We start from the raw sequence: 19406 nt of genomic DNA on the forward strand, positions 1-19406 counted from the left end.
TGATCACTATCCAATAAGCCACCATCCTTCCCCCGAGAATCCTTCCTGGATCCCTGCTTCATCTCTTACCCCTTTATGTCATTCTCAAGAAAGTCTGAACAGTCTTTTAAATAACCCCAAATACAAATCAGATAGTTCTTCCCCTTAAACTATTCAGTGGTGTCCCACTGCATTTAGAATAAAAATTGATTCCTTACCTGGGTCTGCAAGGCACCCAATAATCTCACCTTCATCTTAGTCTAGAAAGGTCTTTATCTTCTGACTCACTACATTGTTCACAGTATTAAAGTCACATTGGCCTTCTTTAAGTTTCTAAAAAGTCCAAGTTATTTTCCTCCTCAGGGCCTTTTCTTCTACCTGGAATGATCTTCACCTCAGTGACTGGCTATCGCTCATCTTTCAGAGCCTAGTTTAAATTTTGCCTTTTGTAATCACCCTCTCTATTATTCTCCATTAATCTGTCACAGCGCTTTGAATTTTCTAATTGGTTATTCATTCATTTGTTTGTTTATTCTTTGTCTCTCACTCGAATATAACTCCATGAATTTAGGAACTATATGTATATGTCCAGCTTCTATTTAAAAACTTTTTTATGAATTAATTTATTTACAGAGAGACAGAGAGTGTGAGCAAGGAAGGGGAAGAGAGAGGGAGAGAGAAAATCCCAAGCAGGCTCTGCATTCTCAGCGCAGAGCCCAATATGGGGCTTGAACTAATGAGCTGCGAGATCATGACCCTAGCCAAAACCAAGAGACGGATGCTTAATCGACTGAGCCACCCAGGTGCCCTGGTATATGTGACTTGCTCAATTAAAATCTGTGAAATAAAGAAACAATCATAAAAATGTTAAAAGAAAATACAGGAGAGGCTTGAAAAACTTTTTCTAAGCATGGCATGAAACCTATAAGCCATAAAGATAAAGATTGACCAGTTTGACTACATTAAACATTTAACATTTCTGTATTACAGAATCGAAAGGTAGAAAATGAAATGGGAAAAATCTTTGCAAGGCATTCAAAGGAATTTCTTCAAATCAAAAAGAAAACATAAGTAAACCAATAGAAAAATGGGCTAAAGATACAATCCATAGAAGAAAAATAGCAAACAGTAGTAAACATATTATAATATTCTCATGTTCACTTTTTAAAACATTAGATTTTTATCCTGTTGAATTAGCAAGAGTTAAAAAAAATTTATAAATGCTCAGGTCAGGTACGAGTGGAAGGCAGTTAGGTTTCATGAAGTAATGTCATATACTAACGGTAAACTTTCTTACATACATTGTAAATTAGTGTCACGTTTTTATTGAACAATTTGGCCACGTCTATTTACATTTAAAATGAGTGCTACCTTTGGCCCAACACTGTTTTGAATTAGAAATTTTAGGAACTCATTCTAAAATAATACTTTGACAATATACAGCAAATATTTATATATGGATATATGTTCATATATATTGATATATGGATACATAATCATATATGATGTATATTCATATATATCCATATATAAATATATAATATATTCATATACATTATATATGTTTAGTTTGGCTTTTTTAAAAAAATATTTTATTTATTTTTGAGAGAGAGATAGCATGAGCAGGGGAGGATCAGAGAGAGAGGGAGGCACAGAATCCAAAACAGGCTCCAGGCTCTGAGCTAGCTGTCAGCACAGAGCCCAATGCGGGGCTCGAACCCAAGAACCGCGAGATCATGACCTGAGCCGAAGTTGGACGCTCAACCGACTGAGCCACCCAGGCGCCCCTAGTTTGGCTTTTTTTAGGTAAACAAAAACGGAACACCACTTGATGATGCAATTAAATAATGATACATTCATACAAAGAAATACTATGGAGCTGTTAAAAAAATAATGGTCTAGATTAATATATTCTGTTTGGGAAAAATGTATTTTTTGATACATTGCTAAATCGAATGGATTTAACCGAATGGCATGTGTGTAAGATTCCCTCTCCTTTTTTTCTTTAAAAAAAAAAAAAGACGCAACCACTTATAAACTGCAAAACTAAGTTCAGGCATGCACGGAAAAATAAGAAAACGGCTGCAAATCTTAACCATGCCTATATTTGGGAAATTGGATTTGGAAAACTCCCCCTTTTTACATTGCACATTTGTGTTTCATACATTTCTGGATTGCTTAAAAGTTTTTTAACCACAAATGTATATTGTTCTATAATGAGGTGGGGGAGGAGAGGGAGGGGGAGAGAGGGAGGGAAATGAGAGCAAGGATGAGGGAGGGAGACGGAAAGGGAGGGAGACAAATGATCACTGTCTCTTGCATTTTGCTATCATAGCTGGAGCTGACTCACTGGCCGCCTGGAAGGTCAGACCACTCGGTCAAGAGTTCAGGGGTTCTGGCCTTTCTCCTCTTCCCCTAGAAGGAGAGGCACTTTGGCATCGTATGTTTTCGTAAGGATTAAGTGAGATGGAGGTGGTGAGAAGCTTTTATCAGCCTAGGAACCTCCTTGAAATACAAGAGATGATCATCCTAATCAAAGTCCACGTCCCATCCCAGGCAGGGCTGGCCGGCGACTGCAGAAAACCCTCCCACACGCCGCGGTTGTTCTGTGGAGATCCGCGGTCCGCTCCACCCAGAGCAGCCTTGCCCCAAGTCTCGCGCCCCCAGCGCTCGCCCTGGGCCGCTCTGGGAGGGCGCCCGGCCTGCCTCTCGCTCCATCCCTCCACCCGGCCCTGGCCCAGCCGCTTCCCAGCAGAGCTTGGCTGTTCCTTGAACTTTCAGTGTTGGTTCGCTTTCCTCCAGTGGTACCACATGCTGCTGTGCAAACAGAGCACGTGGCCCGGCCAAACAAAGGAACATGTGTGCTGCAAACCATCCCCCTATCACGGGAGCGCGAGCTCGGCCAGGAGAGGGCCGGCCGGCGAGCCGTAAGAGCCTCCCTTGCTCTCCGGAAGCGGCGGGGCGGGGCGCAGGCGGCGGGAGGAGGTGTAGGGGGGCCCGGGAGGGGGCCCGGGAGGGGGCCGGCCCCGCGCGCCCGCCAGCCAGCCCTGCGCTGCGCCCCGCAGCTAGCGCGCGGCCCGGCGCTGCTCCCCTCCAGCTGCTGCGATTGCATTTCACTTCTGCCGGGCTGCCGGGGTGGGGAGGGAATGGCTGTTTCAAGATCACTCTCCCGGGATGCCGGCAGGGGGAGGGGGCCCGGCACGGTATACAGCTGTCAAAACGTCTAGGGCGGGAGGCGCAGGCACATCTGCACGAGCCGGTCTCCGGCTGGGGGGTACACGGGGAGCGCCTCCAACCTATCAGTGTAATGGCGAGCGGTAATTGCATTAGGATTAGTTATCTCCCGTGCTCTGCTCATTAGCCTGGAGGATGGCTCGCATCCAGCGAGAGGGTGGCGCGAGGAGAGCGAGAGGATGTGCGCCTAACAGGTCTAGATAATGGAAGACTCGCTCTCCCATAGTTTGCTTCCCCCCGCCGGCCTCCCCTCCCGGCCCCCTACTCTCCTCCTCCGTCTTCCTCTAAACCTCATTTCCTGACTTTTTTTTCTTTCCTTGCAGGTCTTATGAAATGAGCAATTTAGGGAGATTGCAGTGAAAACAAACCTAGACTGGCTGGAGGTGGGGGAGGGGTGCGGCGAAGGGCGCGGGGCTGTGGCGCCGGAGTCAGAGGGAGGGAAGTGAGTGGTTGGCGTTTTCTGACGCCAAAGCCAAGGGCGCAGGAATGCCTAGATGCGTTTCCAGGCTGGAGGGTTCCGGATACATTTTCACTTCCTTCTCCGGGTAATGCCTAGGACCAAAGGTGAAAGGGAAGGCGGCGATTTCCAAGGGTCTGGATCCCGTGGAGCCCCACCTCAGATTGAGCCACCTTCCGGGCTGCACCCGCCCACCGGGCTGAGCTGGTTGCTCCTTGCTGGGTACCCCCGGGGCCCTTGAGCTGGCTTGATGGACACAGGACCCAGAAATTGTTTGTCGTCTGCCCCGGGAACAGAGACTTAGTCATTTTATTCTTCACTGCATCTAACTCCCTGGGGTACAGAAGATGCTCAAAAATTGGTGATGGGTAGAAACATTCATTTTAAAAAAATAAGTCAGGGGAATCACCCTCAAACTTCCTCAATTTTGATACATAACTTGACTGGCAGGCGGGCTGACTTCCTAGCGATGTGACCAACCACAGGTAATCCAACTCTTGCCAGTGTGTTCTTTTCATCTGCAAAACAGGATTAATACTTAACCCATAGGCTTGCTTATTCACACACTTGTAAATCACACCAAACAGAATTTAACGCGTAGTAGGTGCTCAATAGATGTTAGTTCCTCAGCACCTCTTGCTTTATTCAGCCCTAAGAGGGGGATTAAAAAAAACAACTCTTTGATATCTCAGGAGGAGGTAATTAATGTTCTCTTAACCCATCTGAAAGGGCCAATAGAGTACAAAGTTGTTTTATAATTAAGAAATGTATCAAACCCTGTGCAGGACTAATTGCTGTGCAAATTTGATTGAGGCCTGTGAGAACAAGATTGCCTTTAATGGGTTGTAGCGTGGGGGACTATTTAATATTCTTCGGGGAAGTTCCAAAGAGCATCTGAGCATCAGAGATTGCATCACCAACCATTACTAGCGCTACTCAATGGTTTAGAGTGAATACACCAGGGCTTTGCTTAAATAATTATTTTGAAACTGGAAGGTTTATTGAGAGTTCAGGGTTCAGATTTAGAAATGTCAGAAATAGAGTTTTATTTGTTTCCATTGCACATAATGAATTGCCCTTTAAATAATGAAGCAATGAAAATGCCAAGTACCACATACTCCAATGGATTGCCAAATGTTGAATTAGGCCCCTGTGAGACGAAGGCTTCAAAGCCACATACATCAGAGGATTGGGGCATTTACAGAAATCATCCATCCAGAGGGAACCTGGTGAGGGCACAACCCTCACCAAGTTTACAACCAAAACTTTTCATCTCCTTCTTTAGTATTGTGGGAATACTTGGCCATCTTTGTCACTGGACACCTGGAACAATACTTTGCAGAGGTGGCCACGGAGAGAAGGTACTGAAACAGCCTGTGCTCCATGCAAATAAATGGAAATATTCTTCCCTAGACAGTAAGACCATATGTATGTATTCAAGTTGGGGTTCCTTCCTTGTGGCCTGAGGTCATTGTTTCTGCTTCTCACAGTTGAATCCGAAGGACTGGAGTGGTTTAGCCTTAGGGACACATTTTTCTCTACTACTCACAGGACCTCAAAACATCAGCCTTTTTTCTTTCTTATGCTCCACTCTCTCCCAGTCTCTTCTTCATCCTCTCCAGGTAAGAGATTTCTCTCCTTGTCTCTCAAGCTAAGTCATCGATATTTCTCCTGGACTTGATTACTCTTTGCCTCCATCTGGGGTTTTATCCCTTAATTACCATTTTTTCTCCCAAGTATATGTTATATTTCTTTTTTCACTGGAACTCTACTTGGTTTACTTCTGCTTCCAGTCACAGTGCAGCTTCCTAGATATTGCAAATAGATCTCCACTTGAATTTGCTCTTTTCTGATAACTTTTCTAGGTCTTCTTTTGTCTACATCTACTGTTTCCATTGTGACCTTGTCCAGTGTTCCTGTAACTCCCAGAAATCCAACTCTGCCTTCTTTATTCTACCAATTGCAACTGTCAGTGGTCCATTCTGACCCCACCCTTCTTTGTTTATCAATCTCTCCTCAAGATCCTTCAGGCATATGTCATTGACTTAGAATTTTAAGTCTTTTGTAAATTTCTCTGATTTTCCCCCCCACCTCTGAGTGCTCTCAGCCTTCTCCCAAAATACATGCATGCCTCAAACACCAAAGCACACATTTACTGAGTCCTTACTCTGCATTTGAATGTTCCCACCAACCCTGGAAACAAGGTACATTCATTATTTCATCTTTAATGGAAGAGGCTTAGATAGTTGATAGGTGTCAAATCCTGTCTGCTCTATCTGCTTGAGTCCAAGCTCTTCACCTGGTGACTTTCATGCCCAAGGTTTGGGTCTCAGCTCTCAATCCCTGTTCCTCTGTTAATGCTGTGCAAACCTCACTATGTCTGTAGGCCCCACCCGATCTCAGACCCCTTAAAGGTACCATACTGATTAGGGGACCACCTCCCTCTTTTTCCAGACTGTGACAAAACCATTTTCCCAGTACCAAGACTTGACCCCTACAATGCTTTTCTCCTTCCCTTTCTCGCCTTGCTCAACCCTTCATCCTATCAGACACTGGGCTTGAGCATATTTCTTTTATAAGGTCCCTTAATATTTAAAAAATTCTCTTCTTACAACTGTCCCCTTAATAGAGACATTTAAGCAGTCCTCTGTTAGAACTAACACACTATCCCGATATTCTCTTCTGATACTCTAGCTGTTGGTCCCACCTAACTTGTCTTGCTCATCCTAGCTACAACAGTCTTCTTTGAACATTTCTTTCACATTCACATGGTTTTCCTTTATGAATGTTAATGACTTCTCGGGGCACCTGGGTGGCTTAGTCGGTTAAGCATCCGACTTTCGACTTTTGCTTAGGTCATGATCTCGCGGTTCGTGGGTTCGAGCCCCACATCGGGCTCTGTGCTGACGGCTAGCTCAGAGCCTGGAGCCTATTTCAGAGTCTGTGTCTCCCTCTCTCTCTGACCCTCCCCTGCTCACGCTGTCTCTCTCTCTATCTCTCCTAGAAATAAATATATATATATATATATAAAGAATTTTAATGACTTCTCTTTACTTGTAATAAATTGATACCCCTTAACTTGTTACTCAAGTGTTCTAGTCCTCCAACTTTTCATTCTATATCACCTCCGTATTTCTAAACAATCCCTTTGCTCTGTTGTAGTTAATTAATTACTAGATTGGTTGATATCTTGCCTTTTGCTCAAAAGGCCTTAAGACCCTGCTGTAGCCTCATCTCCGTGAATGTAGGGCAATGGCATTATGGTGTAGACTGCAAGTCCCTGAGCTATGCACCTGGATTCCAGGTTTAGCTCTGCATTCAGTTGGGAGAGCTTGAGCAACTTTCTTCATTTCCCTCTGACTTCCTGTCCATGAGTGCATAAAGTGGAGATGTCCTGAGTGTAAATAAGGAAATAGATGCTTAGATTCATTGGTGGCAAAGTGAAGCTCCTCAGCAAGTAGTAGCTATAATTAGTCCTTTTTATCTACTCAACATCCTTGGTAAATTTCTGATTCTGTGCCTTTGGTTATGATCCCCTCCTTATGGAACTTCCCTTTTCCCTGTCTACATTGATTAAGATACTCCCAGTTCAGCATGCTTGGGTGGCTTAGTCGGTTAAGCATCCAACTCTTGATTTTGGCTCTGGTGATGACCTCACAATTTGTGAGATCAAGCCCCGTGTTGGGCTCTGTGCTGACAGTGCAGAGCCTGCTTGGGATTCTCCCTCTTCCTTTCTCTCTGTCCTTTCTCGACTAGTGGTCTCTCTCTCTCTTTTTCAAACTAAATAAAGAATATATATATGTATATATATTTGAAGTACATTCACTCCATTGCTTCAGTGAAACTGTCCAGCTCCCCTTGAAGGGGTGTTCCTCTAATTTTGTCACTTAGCACAGGTACCGTGCAAATCACTCCTCAATTATAAACTGTCTTGGGTCATCATTTACTTGCTCTAGGCATTCATTCCCACTCAGCCAACCACCTTGGGGTGCCTGTGAGAGCACCAAGTACCCAGTGAACATGGAGGAAGGTGTGGAAATGTTAAATGGGTAGAACAATGGGGTTGAGAGGGAGGGAAGTAAGTGTATTAAACAGGAAAAGTCAGGGAGGGTGTCAGACATCCCTTTCTTCCTTCCTTTCTGCCTTTCTTGGACAAAATAAGTCATGCCTTTCATTGATATCTTCACCAAGCACAATCAAAGGATGTGATCAAGCCTAACTTAATTTGTTTCCCACTGCCCATCCAAAGTTTATTCAGTTGGGATAGTTTTTCTGCCCTTGGATATGGGTGGGTCTGACAATTTAAAAAACAATTTATTAAGATATAATTTACATACAGTGGTGTGCACAGATCTTAAGTGTTCAGTTTGATGAGTGTAATAATTCTATTCTCCCCCGGGAAACCACCTCATCCACACAAGACCTAGGACCTTTTCGTTTCCCCAGAAAGTACCTTCATTCTATTTCCCAGTATTTATTTCCCACCACCTCGAACCCCATCCCCGTTTCCGGACACAATCCTGGTATCGATTTCTCCCATAATATGTTAACTTTGCTTGCTCTGACTTTCCATAACTGAAATCATACATGTTCTCTTTGTGTCTGGTTTCTTTAGCTCCACACAGTGATTTTGAGGTCCCTCCATGGGGTTGCCTACATCTATAGTTCATGTAGCTCTGTTGCATTTCAAGGAGGTATTGTGTTGTGTGAATATACTTCTGTTCATCCACTTACCTGGTAATTGACACTTGGGTTGTTTCTAGATTTTTGCTATTATGAGTAAGACTGGCATTAATGTATTTGAACAAATTACATTAAAGTTAAATTAAATTAATTAAGACTTGAACAAGTCTTTTTGTGGACATGTGTTTTATTTATTTGGAGTGAATACCAAGAGTAGAATTGCTGGGTCATAGAGTTAGATGTATGATGAAAAGCATTTCCATTGGGAAGTTGGTCCACAGAGCAAGAGAACTAACTGTATGGCCAAAATAGAATCACTTCATCAGGTATTCTATGTGGGCCTTAGTTTTATGTGAGTTATTTTTTTTTCTTTTTCAACTCTGTGGCTAACTGAATCCTCATATTGCCAGCCATCTGTCTACTTTTATTAAATATTTACCGAGAATCTCCAAGAAGCTGGGTGATTTATGAACTTGGAATTGTTTCTTATAGTGTGGCCTTTGACTTAATTCTGCAGGGCTTTTTTTTTTAAGGGGTTGAAATGCTGTAAGAGGCATCACTCTATTTTTTAAGAGCTCTGTGAACCAAAAATAGACCAAAGATGCCCACTTTAGAGAGGTTAGAGAGGTTGAGGCACAGAGTGGCAGCAGAGAGGGCCATAATTCCTCTGCAGCATAGACCTATCTAAAATGTCCTGATGTGAGTGTGCACCAGTAGACTGAGTTGTTCACTATAGAACAAGGGAGCAGTTGGCATGATAGGCTGCAGGCCCCATTGTGTGTGTGTTTGTGTGCCATTGTTTTTCTGTGACACCATGTCACTCACTTCATACATCACAAAGCTAACACTCCATTTCCTCTGGAGTAGTTTCACCCTGGTGCTGCCACTTAATTACTCCCTTGAGATACATTCCAGGTATAGGGTATTTGGCTGAAAAATACTATAGCCAAGTTCCACAACATCACTGCTATGACCACACTGCTTTTTTACATAAAGCAGAATTTGGTCTATTCCTGTATTCAGTTGAGGAAATCAGCCTAAGTGTTGAGAGAGGAGGGTTGGTGATTCACTGGTGAGGCAAAAAATGGCATCCAGCCATGTGATGGTTAATTTTCTGTATCAGCTTGACTGGCTGGGCTCCAGGATGCCCAGGTAGTTGGCCAAACATTCTTCTGGTTGTGTCTGTGACGTTTCTGGATAAGATTAACATTTGAATCAGCAGACTGAGTAAATCCGATTGCCTAATGTGGGTGACCCTCATGCAATCAGTTGAAGGCTTGGATAGAACAAAAAAGGCCAATCCTCTCCTGAGTAAGAGAAGACACCTGCCTGACTGCCTTAAGCAGAGACATTGGTCTTTTCTTGCCATTGGACTTGAACTTGAATGAACACTCTGGCTCTTCTTGAGTCTTGAGCATGCTGACTTTTGGACTGAAACTACACCATCAGGTCTCCTGGGTCTTCAGCCTGGAACTGTTTATCTTGGGACTTCCCAGCTTCCATAATTGTGTGAGTCAACTTATTTGTTACATAAAATAAAATAAAACAAAATAAAACAAAATAAAATATAATAAAAAGACACATGAGTTTTATTATTTTTCTATACATGAATTTTCCAGATTTCCTAATTTTTTTTGATCAGTGATTTTTTTTTTGATCACTTTTTTTGAATGGTAAACTTCTAATCTTGAGATTCACAAGCAGTTGCAAGAAATAACATAGCATGTTACCATGTACCCTTGGTCCAGTTCTCCTCCATGGTGACCTCATGAAAAGGTATTGCCCAATATCAGAACCAGGATACTGACAGTCAAACTTCCATCATCCTAAGAATCTCTCATGCTGTCCTTTCATTTTATTTTATTTTAAGCGTTTATTAATTTTTGGGAGAGAAAGAGAAGGCACACGTAGGTGAGGGGCAGAGAGAGGGAGACACAGAAGCAGGCTCCAGCCATACTTCCCTCCAGCTTCTACCTCTCCTTAACCTCTGGCAACCACTGATCTCTTCTCCATTTCTGTAATTTTGTCATATTATGCATTTTACTTATATTTTTATTTTTATTTTTTTAAATGTCTATTTATATTTGAGAGACAGAGACAGAGCAGGAGTGGCAGAGGGGGAGAGAGAGGGAGACATAGAACTCCTAGGAGGCTCCAGGCTCTGTGCTGATAGCAGGCTCGAACCCACAAACTGTGAAGTCGTGACCTGAGCTGAAGTCAGACACTCAACCCACTGAGCCACCCAGGCTCTTTATTAAGCATTTTATATGCATGGTACCACACAGTGTGCAATACTCTGAAGGCTCACCATGTTGTATATATTGGGTAGTATTCCAGGGTATAGATGTACCACATGTTAACCATTCAGCTCCAGGACATCTGGGTGGTTTCCAGCCTTTTCACTATTAGGTATACATTGTTGTGAATAAAACTGCATTGAACATTTGTCCAGGTTTTCGGTGTGATTATAAGTTTTAATTTCTCTAGGATAAATGCCCAGTATTGCATTTTCTGGGTCATATGGTAGTTGCATGTTTGGTTGTTAAAGAAACTACCAAACTCTTTTCCAGACTACCACTTTACATCCCCACTGGCAATATATGAGCGATGCAGGTTTTGGTGAGGTGTATAATGTTATCTCACTGTGGTTTTAACTAGCATTTCCCTAATGTCTAACATGCTTTCATGTACTTATTTGCCATTTATATAGTCTCTTTAGTGAAATGTCTCTTCAGAGTTTTTGCACATTGAAGTATTTGGTGGTTTTTACTGTTGAGATTTGAGATATCTTTGTATATTCTAGATACTAGTTATTTATTAGATAGGTAGTTTTCAAATATTTCTTCCTACCATCTAGCTTGTCATTTATTGTTTTATCAGGATCTTTCACTAAGCAAAGGTTTGTATTTTGATTAAGTCCAACTTGTCAATTTTTCCTTTTGTGGATTGTGCTTCTGGTGTCCAGTGTAGGTTCTCTTTGCTTAGCCTAGTTTCCAAAGATTTTGTCCCTTTTTTAGGGGGTGCAGAGGGAGAGAGAGAGAGAAAATCTTAATGCAGGGCTCCATCTCATGATCATGCACTGTCAGCACAGTGGGACTCGAACCCACGAACCGTGAGATCATGACCTGAGCTGAAGTTGGACTCTTCATTTCCTGAGCCACACAAGTATTCCAATGTTGACTTAATTTTTGTTTAAAGAGGGAGATTTAAGCTGATGTTCTCTTCCTGCTCCACTCTTTCTCCCTCCTTTACCCCTCCCTCACCTTCTCTTCTTCCCCTTCTCCTTCTTGCCTATAGATGTCCAATTGCTCCAGCACCGTTTGTTGAAAAGCTTGTCTCTTCTCCACTGAACTGCTTTGGCATCTTTGTCAGAAATCAGCTGGGCATATTCATGTAAGTCTATTTCTGTGTTCTTTATTCAATTCCATTTAGTTTGCCTTTCCGTGTAAATTTTAGAATAATCTTACCTCTGGCTACCAAAAAACCCCTTTCTACGATTTTGATAGGAATTACATTAAACCTGTATATAAATTTGGGGAAGAAATGACATCTTTTACATTGTTAAGTTTTCAAATCCATGAATACAATGTGACACTCATTTATTTAGATTTTCTTTTATTTCTTTCATCATTGTTTTGCAGTTGTCGACATATAACCCCATGTACATGTTTTGTTACATTTACATATAAGTATTTAATTAAAAAATTTTTTTTATCATGTTTTATTTATTTCTGAGAGAGAGAGAGAGAGAGAACAGGGGAGGGTCAGAGAGAGAGAGGGAGATACAGAATCTGAAACAGGCTCCAGACTCTGAGCTGGCTGTCAGCACAGAGCCCAACATGGGGCTCAAACCCACAAACTGTGAGATCATGACCTGAGCTGAAGTCAGACGCTTAACTGACTGAGCCACCCAGGCACCTCAATATTTAATTTTTTTGAGTGATTGTAAATAGTATTATAATTTCAGTCTCGTATATTCATTGCTAATGTGTAGAAATAGAAAAACATATTTATATTTATTTATATATAATATATAAATGTATAAAAGATATTTATTTATAAATATAAAAATTTATGTTCATCTTGTATCCTGCAATGTTGCTGAAATTACTTATTCATTTCAGGAGTCTTTAAAGTAGATCTGGGATTTTGTATATAGATAAGCATTCTTTCTGCAAGTAAAAACAACTATATTTCTTCTTTTCCAATTCGTATGTGTTTTATTTCCCTTTCTTGCCTACTGTGTTACTGTATTTAAAACTCCCAGCACTGGGGAGCAGATGTCCTTATTTTATTCCTGATCTTAGGAAAAAAACATTTAGTCTTTCCCTATTTAATGTTAGCCATTGGTTTGTTGTAGATAGTCTTTACCAAATTTAGGAAGTCCCTATTTTTATGTTTTTCTGAGAGTTTTTTGAAGAATCATGAATGGGTATTAAATTTTATCAAGTGCTTTTTCTGCATTGATTGATATGATCACATGGTTTTACTCTTCTAGTCCATTAATATGATGAATCACATTGATTGATAGTTGAATATTGACCAGCCTTGCATCCATGGAATAAATTCCACTTGGTTGTGATGAATAATTCTTTTTATTAATTGCTGAATTCTATTTGATGATATTTTGTTAAGAATTTTTGTGTTCATATTCTTTAAAAAATTTTTTTTTTTTTAATTTCTGAGAGAGAGACAGCGTGAGCAGGGGAGGGTCAGAGAGAGAGGGAAACACAGAATCTGAAACAAGCTCCAGGCTCTGAGCTAGCTGTCAGCACAGAGCCTGATGTGGGACTCCAACCCACGAACCACAAGATCATGACCTGAGCCAAAGTCGGACGCTTAACCAACTGAGCCACCCAGGCACCCCATTGTGTTCATATTCTTGAAAGATATTGGACTGTAGTTTTCTTCTTTTGTATTATCTTTGATTGATTTTGTACTGTCTTTGACTGATATCAGAGTAACATTAGTTTTATAAAATAAATTGTAAGGTGTTCTATCCTCTTCTGTTTTCTGGAAGAGATTGTTAAAAATTGGTGTCAATCTTTCTTTAAATGTTTTATAGAATTCTCCATTGAAACTAACTGGTCCAGAGATTTATTTTGGGTGAATTTCTTAGTTATGAATTCAGTTTATTTAATAATTATAGGAATATTCAAATTATCTGTTTCATATTGGATGAGTCGTGATAGTTACTGTTTCTCAAGGAATTGATCCATTTCATCTCAATGTTATCAAATTTATATGTGTAGTAAGTTTTGAAATAAGGAAATGTAAATCCTCTAACTTTGTTCTTCTTTTTCAAGATTTTTTTTGATGCTTTGGGGTCTTTAAGATTCTATATAAATTTTGGGATGGGGTTTTCTATTTCTACAAAACCATTGTTGGGATTTTGATAAAGATTGCATTGAATTTGTAGATCACTTTGGGTAATAGTGACATGTGAACAATATTAAGTCTCTCAATCCATGAACATGGGATGTATTTCCATTTATTTATCCCTAATTTCTTTCTGAAATGTCTTATAGTTTTCACTGTATAAGTCTTTTAGCTTCTGATTTAAGTTAATTCCCAAGTATTTTTTGATATTATTGTAATATAATTGTTTTATTAACTTATTTTTCAGATTGTTCATCATTAGTGTATAGAAATTTAAGTTACTTTTGTGTGTTGATTTTGTATCCTGCTACTTTGCTGAATTCATTTATTAACTCTAACAGTTTTATTCTGATATGTAATTTTTGGTATATTGAATATATAAAATTGTAGTATCTGTGAATAGATACATTTACTTTATTCTTTCCAGTTTGTATGCCTTTATTTTGTTTTCTTGCCTAATTGCTCTGGCTAAAACTTCCAGTACTATGATGAATAGAAGTGGTAGAGTGGGCATCCTTGCCTCATTTCTGATCACAGAAGAAAAGTTTTCAGTCTTTCATCATTGAGTATGAATTTGTTGTGAGGTTTTCATATAGGTTTTATCATGTTGAGCTAGTTTCCTTCTGTTCCTTGTGTGTTGAGTGTTTTTATCATGAAAGACTATTGAATTTATTGAATTTTATCAAATGTCCTTTCTGCAGCAATTGAAATGATCATGTGTTGTATTCCAGAAATAAATCTAGTTTGGTCATTATAATTTCTTAATATGCTGATGAATTCTGTTTGTTAGTACTTTGTTGAGGATTTTTGCACCAATGTTCATAAGGGATATTGGTCTGTATTTTATATTGTCTGTGTCCTGGCACCAGAGCAATCTTGCTTCATAGAATTTCATAGAATTTAGGAAATATTCCCTCATTTTCAGATTTTTTTTTGAGAAGAGTTAGTATTCTTTAAAAGGTTGGTAGAAATCACTAGTGAAGCCATCAGGTCTGGGCTTGTTGTTGCTGTTGTTGGGAGATTTTTAATTACTCAGTTTCCTTACTAGTTATAGGTCTATTGAGGGTTTTTATTTCTTCATGATTCAGTCTTGGTAGATTCTGTATTGCTAGGAATTTGTCCATTTCATCTAGGTTATCTAGTTTGTTGGCATATGATTCCCTTAAAATCCTTTTTATTATATCTGTAATTCCAATAATATTGTCCCCACTTTCACTTTTAATTTTAGTAATTTAAATCTTACCTCTTTTTTGTCAGTGTAGTTAAAAGGTTTGTCAATTTTCTTGCTCTTTTCAAAGAATCAACTTTTGATTTTGTCAATTTTCTCTGTTATTTTTCCATTCTCTATTTCATTTACCTCTGCTCTAACTTTTATTAATTCATTCCTTCTGCTAGTTTTAGGTTTAGTTGGATCTTTTTTAGTTTCTTAATTTTTAAAGTTAGGGGGCATCTGGGTGGCTCAGTCGGTTAAGTGTCCATCTGACCGGCTCAGGTCATGATCTCACCGTTCTTGGGTTCGAGCCCTGCATCAGGCTCTGTGCTGACAGCTAGCTCAGAGCCTGGAGACTGTTTCAGATTCTGTGTCTCCATCTCTCTCTGACCCTTCCCTGCTCACGCTGTCTCTCTCTCTCTTTCTCTCCCAGAAAGAGAAACATTAAAAAAATTTAAAGATAGTTGATTTGAATTCTTTCATCTTTTAAAAAAAACTCATCACTCTTCTTTTTTTAATTTTTTTATTTATTTCTTATTTTTATTTTTTATTTTTCTTAGAGACACAGAGAGAGTGCAAACAGGGGAGAGGTAGAGAGGAAGAGAGAGAGAGTGAGAGTGAGAGAGAGAGAGAATCCAAAGCAGGATCCATGCTCAGGGGTGGAGCCTGACATGGGGCCCCATCCCATGACCCTGGGATCATGACCTGAGCTGAAATAAAGAGTCAGATGCTCAACCAACTGAGCCACCCAGGTGCCCTAGTCTTCTTTCTTTGTTAATGTGAGCACTTTTAGCTATAAATTTTCTCCTTAGCCCTGCTTTCACCACATCCTCTAAGTTTGGGTCCCTCATGTTTTCCTTTTTTATTTGTCTCAAGATGTTCTAATTTCCATTTTGGTTTTTTATTTTACCCATTGGTTGTTCAAAAAGCATATTGCTTTATGTCAACAATATGAATTTTCCAACTTTCCTCTTTTTATTGATTCCTAGTTTCATCCCATTGTGGTCAGAGAAGATATGTTGTATGGTGTTTGCCTTTAAAAATTTTCTGGCATTTAGTGTTGGGGCTAACATGCCTTATACTGGAAAATGTCCCTGTGCCCTTGAGAATAATGTACATTCTATTGTTGTTGGGTAGAGTGTTCTGTTTATGTCTGTTAAATCTTTTTAGTTTATTGTATTATTCAAATCCTCTGTTTCCTTATAGTCTCCCTATTTGTTCTATCCATTATCGACAGTAGTCTATTAAAGTCTCTGGTTATGATTGTAGAACTATTTCTCATTCCAACTCTGTCCATTTTTGCTTCATATATTTTTATGGTCTGTTACTTGTGCTTATATGTTTATAATTGTTATGTCTTCCTGCTGTATCAAACCTTTTATTACTATATAAAGTCCTTCTTTGTCCTTGTGACCTTTTTTGGATCTAAAATCTGTTTGTTGTGTTTGATATTAGGATAGCTACCCCTGATTTCTTTGGGTTACTTTTTGGTTTGCATGGAATATCTTTTCCCACCCTTTCAAGCTATCTGGACCTAAAACAAGTCTCTTATAGACAACATATAGTTGGGTCATGTGTTTTTATCCATTCTGCCAATCTTTATCTTAATTGGAGTTTCATCCATTTACATTTCATGAGGTTCCATTTTAATTATTTTACTTTTGGTTCTAAAATTTCTATTTAATTTTTTTTATCATGTGTTTATTTGAGGGTTTCTAGTTCTTTCTTTTTCATTCATTTGAAGCATGCTCATAATTGTTTCCTGAAACATTTTTATGACAGCCTCTTTAGAGGTCCAATATCTCCATCATTTTGGTGTTGGTGTTGACACCTATTGATGTTGTTTTCTTTATTCACTTTGCAATTTTTCAGGTTGTTGCTATGATGAGGAATTATCAGTTAAAACCTGATCACGTCTGTATACATTATAATATTCTGGATCATATTTAAACCTTCTATTTTAGCTTGCTTTCTCTGATGCCGCTTCAAAAGGGGGAAAGAGGGCCCTCTTTTGATAATGCCTGGTGGAGGCAAATACATAGGTTCCTCACTGAGCTTCCATTGACATACAGTGGGGGGAATCCTTGTCATAGCTGGTAGGGGAATGGGAGTTCTGGATCCCCACTAATACCTCTAAAGATGGCTGGGAGGGCTAGATGTGCCTTGTGACTGCTCTCCGTCTGGCCATACTGACACCATGGGGAAGTATCCTTATTACAAGTGGGCAGTGGTGAGAGTTCAGACCCCCCACTCGTCTTCCTCTGCTACTACCCCATTGGGGATGCAGGGGGTGCCTCAACATTCTGGGTAGGAGTGGAGGTGCAGGCCCCCCATGGTCTCCTGTGCCACTGTGGGGAGGCAGGGTTACTGCATGGCAGGGGTAAATGGTGAAATTCCTATTTGGTCTTTTCTGACAACACCTGAGGGAGGTGGTGGGTGCCTCATTAAAGCTTGATAAGGATAGAAATCTGGGCTCGTCGCTGGCCTTTGCTGGCATGGGGGAAAGGGTGAGGGAAAGGCCACAGTGTTCTCTGTGCTTTTTGGCAGGAGTGGAGCGATTCTTGTCTAAAAGTTTTCTATCTTGCTTGACTGCCTCTTTCTTGGTCCCTTGTCTGGGGTGCACAGGCTGTTGGTGAGGTTATTTTTAATCTGTGCCTGTTGTCATTTCTGAGTTTTTCATTTAGTTTAGTCTTTTCAGCTCCAAGCCTGGCATATACAAGGCAAAAAGAAAACCCAGGGAATGCACCACTGCCTCGTTCCTCGGGTCCTGAGGCCCCTAGCCAGTCTTCTGCCTTTTCTACATATTTCAGAGTCTCATGTTCATGTTATGTATAATGTCCAGGCTTTTGCATTGTAGCTTGTGGGAGGAATAGGGAAAAGTTTGCCCACTCCATCTTCCTGGAAGTGGAAATAGGATGAAAAAAATACATATTTTTAACAAAACAAAAAAGCTTAAATTGCAGGTAGACATATAAGAATAAATCAAGGAGTGTGTGTCCAATTTAATCCCAAAATAAGAAAATTGGCGACCATGGTAGTGGGTGATGATTAGCAATTGTCATATTTCACTGAGCACATTTACATACTTTCTACCATTTTTATGAATCCTCCCAGCAAGCCCAGGAGGCCAGCATTATTCCCATTTCACAGGGAAGTAAACTAAGGCACAGATAGTTTCAGAAACTTTTTTTTCCCAACGTTCTATACATAACAAATGAGGCAGGAGGGAGGGATTCAAACTTTAGCCTGTCTTGATCTAAAACCTGAAACCTCTGTGTTTCATGGCCTCTGTGGACCTCCTTTTCCAAGAGGAATCCTGGCAAGCAGGAAATGTGCAATGTGGCCGAGCAGCCCCTACTATACGTGTGCAGTAGAAAAAACACTTACGACCCCTGGCAGGGGATTTTGCCTCAACTCCCGATGGCATTTCTACAGACCTTGTATTTTATATGAGTTCCTTAAACAACTTTGAGATGGAAGATGTAATCCAGACTCACTGAGGAGCCTATGGGGAATCTGTAGCTCAGAGTTTGAGTGACTTGTCTAAGACCATATGGCATTGAACGCTGAAAGGAGACCTGGAACAAAGGTCTTGGGCACTCCACCAGCCCCCAGCGCTGTTTCCAGGTTGTTTTGTTCATACCAAGTTGTAGGCAGAGGCGGCGGCAGTTAAATCATGGCCTCTCCTCCGGCAGCCTCCTGGCCTGCGCGAGTTTGCAGACTGTATCTGATGGAAACCTTATGCCGAACAAAAAACAAACCTGAAAACCAGATCCATCTCGGTATCTCCATCCGCTGGATAAACATCCCTAAGACAGACGCACAGGGACGCCAAACTCCTTTTGCCAAGTCTTTAACCTAAAGTTTGGAAGCAGTCTGCATTTTCCGTAGAGCAGTAAACTATTTTCATTCCTTTTAAAGGGAACGGCTCCTTATGGGGTGATAATTTACTTTTAATCTTTCTTTCAGGGAACTGATGATTTTGCCTTCTTGCCTGATAAAAACTTGTGGGTTAGAAGAAAAGGCCCATTTTTTTTGAAGTTTTCTTCTTGCCCATCTTTCCTTTTTTCCCTTTTGAAAGCCTGCTCTGGGAGTCTTTGGAGCCTTGCCTCTTTATTCGGAGAGAACTTGGCTCCTTCCTGGTGCCCCCATTCCTCTGCCGAATCTAATCTGACTGTTCTATTTATAATTCTTGAGCAAGATGAATCTCGTCTTTGTGTTTCTTTCTGAGCAACAGAGTCCCCTCCCTAGGACTACAGCCATTTAACCTCTACAAGAATCTCTTTAATTTCTCTGCAAATTGCCAGAAAGGAGGCAGCTGAAACCCTACCAGGTCCTGGATCACATCAGACCTGCTTTAAACTGGCACCCTTCTCCAGCCCCCAACCTCCTGGGAGCTTGCTTAGGAGCAGGGCTCTGCAGAGAAATTGCCAGCGGCCCTTTGGCAATGCCAGCATGGTCTGG

Source organism: Hyaena hyaena, unplaced genomic scaffold (assembly GCF_003009895.1).
Source record: "Hyaena hyaena isolate Hyena2069 unplaced genomic scaffold, ASM300989v1 scaffold_1565, whole genome shotgun sequence".
Classification (NCBI taxonomy): domain Eukaryota; kingdom Metazoa; phylum Chordata; class Mammalia; order Carnivora; family Hyaenidae; genus Hyaena; species Hyaena hyaena.